We start from the raw sequence: 9,839 nt of genomic DNA, 5'->3' as shown, positions 1-9,839 counted from the left end.
AACGCCTACCGTCAGAAGCCGGCCCACTGACATCACTAGTGATGTCAGTGGGAGTGATTTTGGCTCTGATAGAGCCAAAATCACTCCGGGCCTTGCGGTTGAGAAACTCAACCGCAGGCTCCGGCTCGCAGTGGCGATGGTCGCGATGGTCAAGACCATCGCGACCATCAACCTGCACTCTCGTATAGGCTGTGGGTGGTGAACAACAGCTATACGAGCGTCCAGGAGGACGCTCCATAATTATGGAGGACGGCCCTCATTCAGAGCGTGCGCTCTGCTCAGAGCGTCCAGCTCTGAATGAGGGCCATAGTGTGGTATGTTGAAGGGAAGGTTAGGGTTAGGCTGTGAGGGGAGGAGGATAGTGTTAGGCACTAGGGAAGGCTAGGGTTAGGCTGTTGGGGGAGGATAGAGTTAGGCACTGCAGGGAGGGTTAGGAGCTAGGGAGAGGTTACAGTTAGACTGCGGGGGGGAGAAGGTTAGGCACTACAGAGAAGGTTAGGACAGGGGTGCACCTCTCCAGAGTCCCGTGTCCACTGCAGTAGGGCTGCATAAATCACCTAGAAAATGGGAAAATGGTCACCAGCCATTTTCACGGTGTTTTGCGTATGCGCAGTAGTGAAATCACCAGGAAAATGGCAACTGTGCCATTTCCCCAGTGACATGCACAGTAGACTCTGGGCACAGACTAGTGCCCAGAGTCTACTGCTGCGCTCAGTGCGCTGCCAGCTGCTGGGGAGAGAGGAGGGGACCTGTCGCCCTTTCAACTCTTAATACGCCCCTGGGTTAGGTAAAGTGTGTGTGTGCTGTATGTATGCAAATATAATGTGTGTGTGTGTGTGCTGTATGTATGCAAATATAATGCGTGTGTGTGTGTGTGCTGTATGTATGCAAATATAATGCGCGTGTGCTGTATGTATGCAAATATAATGTGCGCGTGTGTGTGCTGTATGTATGCAAATATAATGTGTGTGTGAGTGCTGTATGTATGCAAATATAATGCGTGTGTGTGTGTGCTGTATGTATGCAAATATAATGCGTGTGTGTGTGTGCTGTATGTATGCAAATATAATGTGTGTGTGCTGTATGTATGCAAATATAATGCGTGTGTGTGCTGTATGTATGCAAATATAATGCGTGTGTGTGTGCTGTATGTATGCAAATATAATGCATGTGTGTGCTGTATGTATGCAAATATAATGCATGTGTGTGCTGTATGTATGCAAATATAATGCATGTGTGTGTGCTGTATGTATGCAAATATAATGTGTGTGTGTCCTGTATGTATGCAAATATAATGTGTGTGTGTGTGCTGTATGTATGCAAATATAATGCGTTTATGTGTGCTGTATGTATGCAAATATAATGTGTGTGTGTGCTGTATGTATGCAAATATAATGCATGTGTGTGCTGTATGTATGCAAATATAATGCATGTGTGTGTGCTGTATGTATGCAAATATAATGCGTGTGTGTGTGCTGTATGTATGGAAATATAATGCGTTTATGTGTGCTGTATGTATGCAAATATAATGTGTGTGTATGTGTGCTGTATGTATGCAAATATAATGTGTGTGTCCTGTATGTATGCAAATATAATGCACGTGTGTGTGTGTGTGCTGTATGTATGCAAATATAATGTGTGTGTGTGTGCTGTATGTATGCAAATATAATGCGTGTGTGTGTGCTGTATGTATGCAAATATAATGCGTGTGTGTGTGCTGTATGTATGCAAATATAATGTGTGTGTGTGTGCTGTATGTATGCAAATATAATGTGTGAGTTTGTGCTGTATGTATGCAACTATAATGCGTGTGTGTGTGCTGTATGTATGCAAATATAATGCATCTGTGTGTGCTGTATGTATGCAAATATAATGCGTGTGTGTGTGCTATATGTATGCAAATATAATGTGTGTGTGTGTGCTGTATGTATGCAAATATAATGTGTGTGTGTGCTGTATGTTTGCAAATATAATGTGTGTGTGTGTGCTGTATGTATGCAAATATAATGCGCATGTGCTATATGTATGCAAATATAATGCGCGCGTGTGTGTGTGTGCTGTATGTATGCAAATATGTATGTGTGCTGTATGTATGCAAATATAATGCGTGTGTGTGTGCTGTATGTATGCAAATATAATGTGTGTGTGTGTGTGTGTGTGTGTGTGTGTGCTGTATGTATGCAAATATAATGCGTGTGTGTGTGCTGTATGTATGCAAATATAATGCGTGTGTGTGTGCTGTATGTATGCAAATATAATGCGTGTGTGTGTGCTGTATGTATGCAAATATGTATGTGTGCTGTATTTATGCAAATATAATGCGTGTGTGTGTGCTGGATGTATGCAAATATAATGCGTGTGTGTGTGCTGTATGTATAAAAATATAATGTGTGTGTGTGCTGTATGTATGCAAATATAATGCGTGTGTGTGTGCTGTATGTATGCAAATATAATGCGTGTGTGTGTGCTGTATGTATGCAAATGCGCAGTGCCAGATTAATGTCCACATGGGCCTGGAGCTGAATTTATGATGAGCCTATTGTATGTCACTGCAGGGGAGGTGACAAGTGCCGTTGCAGTGTGACTGGTAATGTGGGGTCATGACCAGTGCGGTGTGGTGTTGGTTTACATAGGTGTGTGGCCAGTGCAGCGTTCTCCCAGGACACTCCGGGCAGTGCTGCATTTTCAGGTGCCGGTGGCCTCAACACATCTATGCAATGGCATGACGTTACACACTTAAGGGGAACGAGGTCAGCACAGGGCGCTCTGGAGTTAGCCCTGCTATGCCGCTGACTGTGCATGTGTAGGCCAGCACTCCTGTGCAAAGGATAGTGCTATGGCGTCTGGTGCCCTCCTAATTACCACTGCCTGTGAAGGGAGGGAACTATGTAGCAGTGGAATGGACGGCACTCTGGATAGCTTGTATAAAACACATTAAAATCCATTTAAGTTATCAACATTTCAGAACTTGTATTCGTCCCTTCAGTAATCCTGACAAAAGAATGAATACAAGTTCTGAAGCGTTGATAACTTAAACTGAGTATTAGTGTGTTTTATACAGGCCGTCCAGAGTGCCGCCCATTTGACTGCTATATATATGTGTATGTGGGTGTGTACATACATTACACACCCACATACACACCCACATATACGTATATATATATATGTAAATTGTGATGGTACAGGGGCTTGAGGCACACTTAAGGGGACCGAAGCAGGTGTGGTGTGATATGTTGACAGTCATGAAAATGTTGACATTAGGGTTAGGCTACATGGGGGGTTAGGCACTAGGGGAAGGTTACGGTTATGCTAAAGGGGGAGGAGGATAGGGTTGGGCACTAGGGGAAGGATAGGGTTAGGCTACATGGGGGGGTTAGGCACTAGGGGAAGGTTAGGGTTAGGCTACATGGGGGGGTTAGGCACTAGGGGGAGGGTTAGGGTTAAGCTACATGGGGGGTTAGGCACTAGGGGGAGGGTTAGGGTTAGGCTACATGGGGGGGTTAGGCACTAGGGGAAGGGGGTTAGGCTACGGGGGGAGGAGGATAGGGTTAGGCACTAGGGGAAGGTTAGGGTTAGGCTACGGGGGGAGGAGGATAGGGTTAGGCACTAGGGGAAGGTTACGGTTATGCTAAAGGGGGAGGAGGATAGGGTTGGGCACTAGGGGAAGGTTAGGGTTAGGCTACATGGGGGGGTTAGGCACTAGGGGGAGGGTTAGGCTACATGGGGGGGTTAGGCACTAGGGGGAGGGTTAGGGTTAGGCTACATGGGGGAGGTTAGGCACTAGGGGAAGGTTAGGGTTAGGCTACGGGGGGAAGAGGATAGGTTTAGGCACTAGGGGAAGGTTAGGGTTAGTCTACGGGGGGAGGAGGATAGGGTTAGGCACTAGGGGAAGGTTACGGTTATGCTAAAGGGGGAGGAGGATAGGGTTGGGCACTAGGGGAAGGTTAGGGTTAGGCTACATGGGGGGGTTAGGCACTAGGGGAAGGTTAGGGTTAGGCTACATGGGGGGGTTAGGCACTAGGGGAAGGTTAGGGTTAGGCACTAGGGGGAGGGTTAGGGTTAGGCTACGGGGGGAGGAGGATAGGGTTAGGCACTAGGGAAAAGTTAGGGTTAGGCTACGGGGGGAGGAGGATAGGGTTAGGCACTAGGGGGAGGTTACAGTTAAACTGCGCGGGAGGAGGTTAGGGAAAGGTACTATAAGTTAGGGGTAGGCATTAGGGTTAGGGGGGGATACTCACTGGAAGACTGGAGCCGCAGAGGTCATGACCGCTGGGACCCGGAAGCCGTGCTGGAGTCACTGCAGCCATCAGGAGCAGGTCAGTGAGCGCTGGGCCAACAGGGATGATATGTCGACATTCCATCACTGTCTACATGAATGTCGACACGGACAACTTCAACATTATGACCATGTTGACATTCTCCTATCAACATGATGAATGTTTACATATCATTCCACACCTGCCACAGTCCCCTTAAATGTGCCTGAAGCTCCTGTACATCCCTATTTACCACCGTGTGTGTGTATGTATATATACATATACACACACACATATATATATATATACACACACACACGTACGTGTATATATATATATATATATATACACACGTGTGTGTATATATATATATATATATATATATATATAAATGCACGTACATTTGTATATATATATGTGTGTTTATGTATGTATATAAACACAAGTGTGTGTGTGTATATACATATACACACACACATATATATATATATTTATATACTGTATATATACACACACAAGTACGTACATACATATACGCGTGTGTGTATACATACAGTACATATACAAACACACACACACGTGTGTGTGTATATATATACATACATATACACAAATGTACGTGCATATATACACACATTTATAAACAGATTAGGTGGGTATAAGAGCTTATACACATAAGCTGTTATACCCACCTAATTTGATTGATAGATAGGTAGTAGATATATATTTACATGCATATATAGACAGGGGCCAGACATTACACTGACCTGAGTAAAAATCCTGACATGCTGGGCTGAGCTGCCTTTAGAGTAGAACGGTTCAGGGGCGTAGCCTCGGTATAATGGGGCGGAGCTTCAGCGGGTCTGTGGTGGGCGGGACATCAGAGGTGGGCTTGGCTTCAGCGGTCCGAGGGTGAGCGGGGCTTTGGCCTGGCCTATCGATCCACTTCAAGTGGAGTAGAACGGTTCAGGGGCGGAGCCTCGGTATAATGGGGCGGAGCTTCGACGGGTCTGTGGTGGGCGGGGCATCGGAGGTGGGCGGGGCTTCATCGGTCCGAGGGTGAGTGGGCCTTTGGCCTGGCCTATCGATCCGCTTCAAGTGGAGGGGAACAGGTGGGGAGGTCAGAATTCACTAAGCTGATTTTGGCAGCCATTGGGTGAGAGAGCTGACTGACAGGAAAAAAAAACAAAACTTTTTTTTTTCCTGTATGCACTGCTGTCTGTGAGGGCCTATTTTCAATGGGAGGCCTGGAGCTGTAGCTCCACCCGCCCCATTGTTAATCCGGCCCTGGCCGTAAAATGTATACAAATGCAAGACAGATAAATAATCTGTACAGTTTATATGACTATGTAGCAAAGAGCGTACACTATTGTAATTACCAGAGAGCATGCAACAGACATTTTACCCTAAATCCAGGAAACCTAGGCCCTCATTCAGACCCGGACGCAAGTGGCCGTTCGTTCGTTCGGCGTACGTACAGAAATATGTTAATTCAAGTGCTCGCTCGTAATTTCAAACGCAGCTAAACTTCCTCCCCAAACTCTACCGACCCCTCCTCTAACTAACGAGTGTGCCAAATAGCGAGCGTACATCCCCAATGTGGCTTGCAGGGAACGCACGCACAAGTCCAACCCGGAAGTGGGCCTGTCAGATTCCGATTACCTGCTCCTTTATTCTGCCTACCTCCCTCAATCGTATCATGACAATCAATATATCAATTATCTTAATTGCTCGTCAATTTTTTTTTTTTTGAAATGCAATAAACTTTACTCTTGTCCGTGTTTGTGTTTACCCGCAGATTACGTACGGCTTAAACATTCGCTTTTATTTGTCAAAATACATGTTTGAGGCAATTATCCATTTGTTTTCTTTGTTTTTAACCACGCATATTTTACTGGGTTCATTTCTTTATTTAAATTAGCTTACGCATGTCACTGCATCAAGCCTATCATAACTCGCAATAGATTTGTGGCCCTGTCGAACACATGACTCATACACTAACCAATAGAATTTGTCCTGTTAATTACCCAAATACATTAGCCAATCAAATTTTTTTTCGGGTCTTTATTAAAATAGTTTTTTTTTAAATACACCATTGCCATCATGAGAGCCTCGGCATTCACCAGGCGCGAGCTGATGGTGTTAACCGAGGTGATGGACAGGCGGATCACCAGCCAGCCTCCCCCCATCACCAATAGGGAAAAACGTTCCGCATATGCGGAGGTACGTGGCCGCCTGCGTTCCTTCGGCTCACGCCGCCAGATCGGCCAGCTGGAGTGCAGATGGTCCGACCTGCAACGGCGGACGCCCCGCTTGCTGGCATGCTTTCGCAAGCAGATAGCGGAAAGTAAGTTTTTTTGACTGTGGTTTTCATGTTTATATTTGTGGCCCTAACTGCATGTGCATGTTTTCATGTATGGCCTATTTATTCTTTGTACTCATATCTGCATGTGCATGTTTTCATGTATGGCCTATTTATTCTTTGTACTCATATCTGCATGGGCATGTTTTCATGTATGGCCTATTTATTCTTTGTACTCATATCTGCATGTGCATGTTTTCATGTATGGCCTATTTATTCTTTGTACTCATATCTTCATGTGCATGTTTTCATGTATGGCCTATTTATTCTTTGTACTCATATCTGCATGTGCATGTTTTCATGTATGGCCTATTTATTCTATGTACTCATATCTGCATGGGCATGTTTACATATTTTGGGTGTAAAAAATTAGCGTTTAACAAGGTGATGTTCTAAAATAACCACAATTTGTTTTCCATCATTTAGGGGCAGAGCGAAGACTACGGCGTCATCGCCGTCAAAGACGGCGCTCTCGGCCCCTCTCCCCAACCCCCAGCCAAACATCCTCACCCCAAAATACCCTAAATTCCCCCTCCTCCCCAGCCTGCACAGACCCTGTGGCACATCCGTCTGGGCTCCTTCCCCTCCATCCCAATTCCCCCTCCCCTCCAACCACCCCTCTCATAACTACCCCCTCCCCTGAATCCGAAATCACCCCTCCCACCTCGTTGGGGAATGTTGCCACCTCCGAGGAGGACGAGGGAGTTGGTTCTGGGCCAGGCGTAATTTTGAACGGTATGTTTCCCTTTTATCCTTTTTTGTGTTTTAAAATGTTTGGATCTAATCCTGTGTCTGTGCCTTTTACTTTCTTTGGTTTGTCAGAAGTTTGGGTAGATCTCTGTTTGTCTTTACCTTTTACTGCTGATTTCCCCATACACATATCCCACATGTCAACATTTTTTTGTTTTTTTGCAATTTTTTGGGTGTCCATTTTTGTGTCCTTTGGTTTTTTGGGTTAAATGTGCTTTTGGTCACAATATTGTCATTTTTGAATACCTTTGTTTGGCTTGTTTTTTCAGTGGGTTTCATTAATTATGTGTTAAGCCCCACACTTTTCTAACCCACAGAGGACCAGAGGCGTTTGGCGGACCTAGCCGGGTGCGTCCAAGTGATGCGGGGCCACGTGATCGGCCTGCTGGTGGTCCTTGACCATATGTCTGGGATCCTGCGTCCATAATTTTTTATTTTCATTTAAAAATATTTTTCGTAATAAAAAATTTAAACTTAGCGTTCTGTCTAATTCCTTGTCTCCAAATCTTAGATTGTTTACACTGACATAAGTAGACTCTTCCAGCAAGTATTTGCAATTAATGTCACTAAGATTGTGTGTTGTAGATTTTTAGGAAACAGGCACATGAAACAGCTAACAGTAACAATCTGCTTGGGCTTTTTTGGTGTGTTACAATTTGTATATTACTACATTTTAAATGTTCCAATTTTGGGGGCAACCTGCTTAGCCCGAGATTACAAAGCCTACTGATTGTACAGAATACCTTTTGGTGTTGGTTTTGACCCAGAAAGCATATTTAAATTTAGATCAAATTGCGACATTACAGGATTAACCCTTAAGCAATTTTAACGTGGGTGAACCTGGTTACACTTGCTTGCAATGGTCAATAAAATTTGCAAAATTACACTCTCAAAAAATTAATTCAAAACATAACTAAAAAACCAAAGTGTTGGCTCACAAACAATACACACAGTGATAACAAAAAATACAACCCATCAAACACCATATGAAAAAAGTAAAGAAAAATCAAGAACTGGTTGATGAATGAGCATGCCAACATGATTCCACAAATGTTGCGTTTCAATATTGGTTCCAGAATATATATCCAATGTGTCCCCATGAAGGTTTGTTTTGGGTAGCAGGAAGTAGTCATCGTTTGAGTCCCAAAGATTATGAAATCAAACAGAAGATGGGAAACAAAAAACAAATTAATTAGATGGTCTCCAAAAATCCTTACCACATTGTGTCAAAGAACTTCTTTTATGCCAATAATTACCTAAAATATCTGGCCACCACATCATTGCGTATGGCCCCCCCACATACTGACCTCCGACCAACCTCGGGGGGGCCATCCTCAGGCAAGGCATCCTCTGGCTGCATTGGGACACCACTCCTTATGGCGATGTTGTGAAATATCCCACACAGGACCACAATTTTCGAAACCATATCTGGCAAATACATGAGCTCGCCACCAGAGCGGTGGAGGCATCTGAATCGGCCTTTTAAAAGGCCGATACAGCGCTCTACCACTTGCCTGGTGGCTGTAAGTGCGGAATTAAAATTACTTTGTGGCCCTGGTGTGGGAGCCAAATAAGGAGTGAGCAGCCAGGGCGTGCAAGGGTAGCCACTGTCTCCTGTGAAAAAGAAGTGACAACATCAGGATCACTGTGTATCAAGCTTAACATTGTTATGTACTAAAGGTCTCCACTTACCCAGAAGCCATGCATCACCAGCTTGTAGGTTGTTTAATTTGTGCCATATCCCTGATTGCCGGATGACGAATGAGTCATGTGCACTTCTGGGTAATTTTGCATTCAGGGACAGGATCTGGAGGGAGGCATCACATACCAGCATTACATTCAGGGAGTGATAGTGTTTCTGGTTGCGAAAAATGGCCTCCAGCCGTGCTGGAGGCTGAAGTGGTATGTGAGTACCATCCACAACCCCTATGATGTGTGGGAATCCAGCTATTTGGTAAAAAGTTGCCTTGGCCACACTAAGGGCACCCATATCCAAAGGCATTTGAATAAAATGATGGAGGTGCTTGAAAAGGGCCTCCATCACTGCCCTCAGGATCTGGGAAAAGGAGGATTGGGAGATTCCCGCCACTATTCCCACCATTGTTTGAAACGATCCTGAGGCACAGAAATGTAACACCGCCATAAATTGCGTAAGTGGTGGTATTGCTGTAGGACTGTCAATTTGCCACTCAAGATCACTCTCTATTAATGAGAGAGTGTCTATGATGATTTGGGGCGGAAGACGGTAGCGTCTTAACACCTCATCATCGGGCATTCCAAAAAGGGTGACACGTGTTCGATATACATGCCGGGGTATTGTCATGATTTTCCCAACCTATAAATAATAACAAACAAACAATGCAACAATTTAGGGTGGCCATTTAGGAATCTAAATTGGGTGCAAGACAAAACATAAAAGGGGAGAAACACACATTTGGGCAAAGAGCAAAACGACAGTGCGCAGACTACCA

Source organism: Taudactylus pleione, unplaced genomic scaffold, assembly GCF_031769625.1.
Source record: "Taudactylus pleione unplaced genomic scaffold, aTauple2 ptg000783l, whole genome shotgun sequence".
Taxonomy (NCBI): Eukaryota; Metazoa; Chordata; class Amphibia; order Anura; family Myobatrachidae; genus Taudactylus; species Taudactylus pleione.
Note: the sequence above shows the minus strand (reverse complement) of the source record.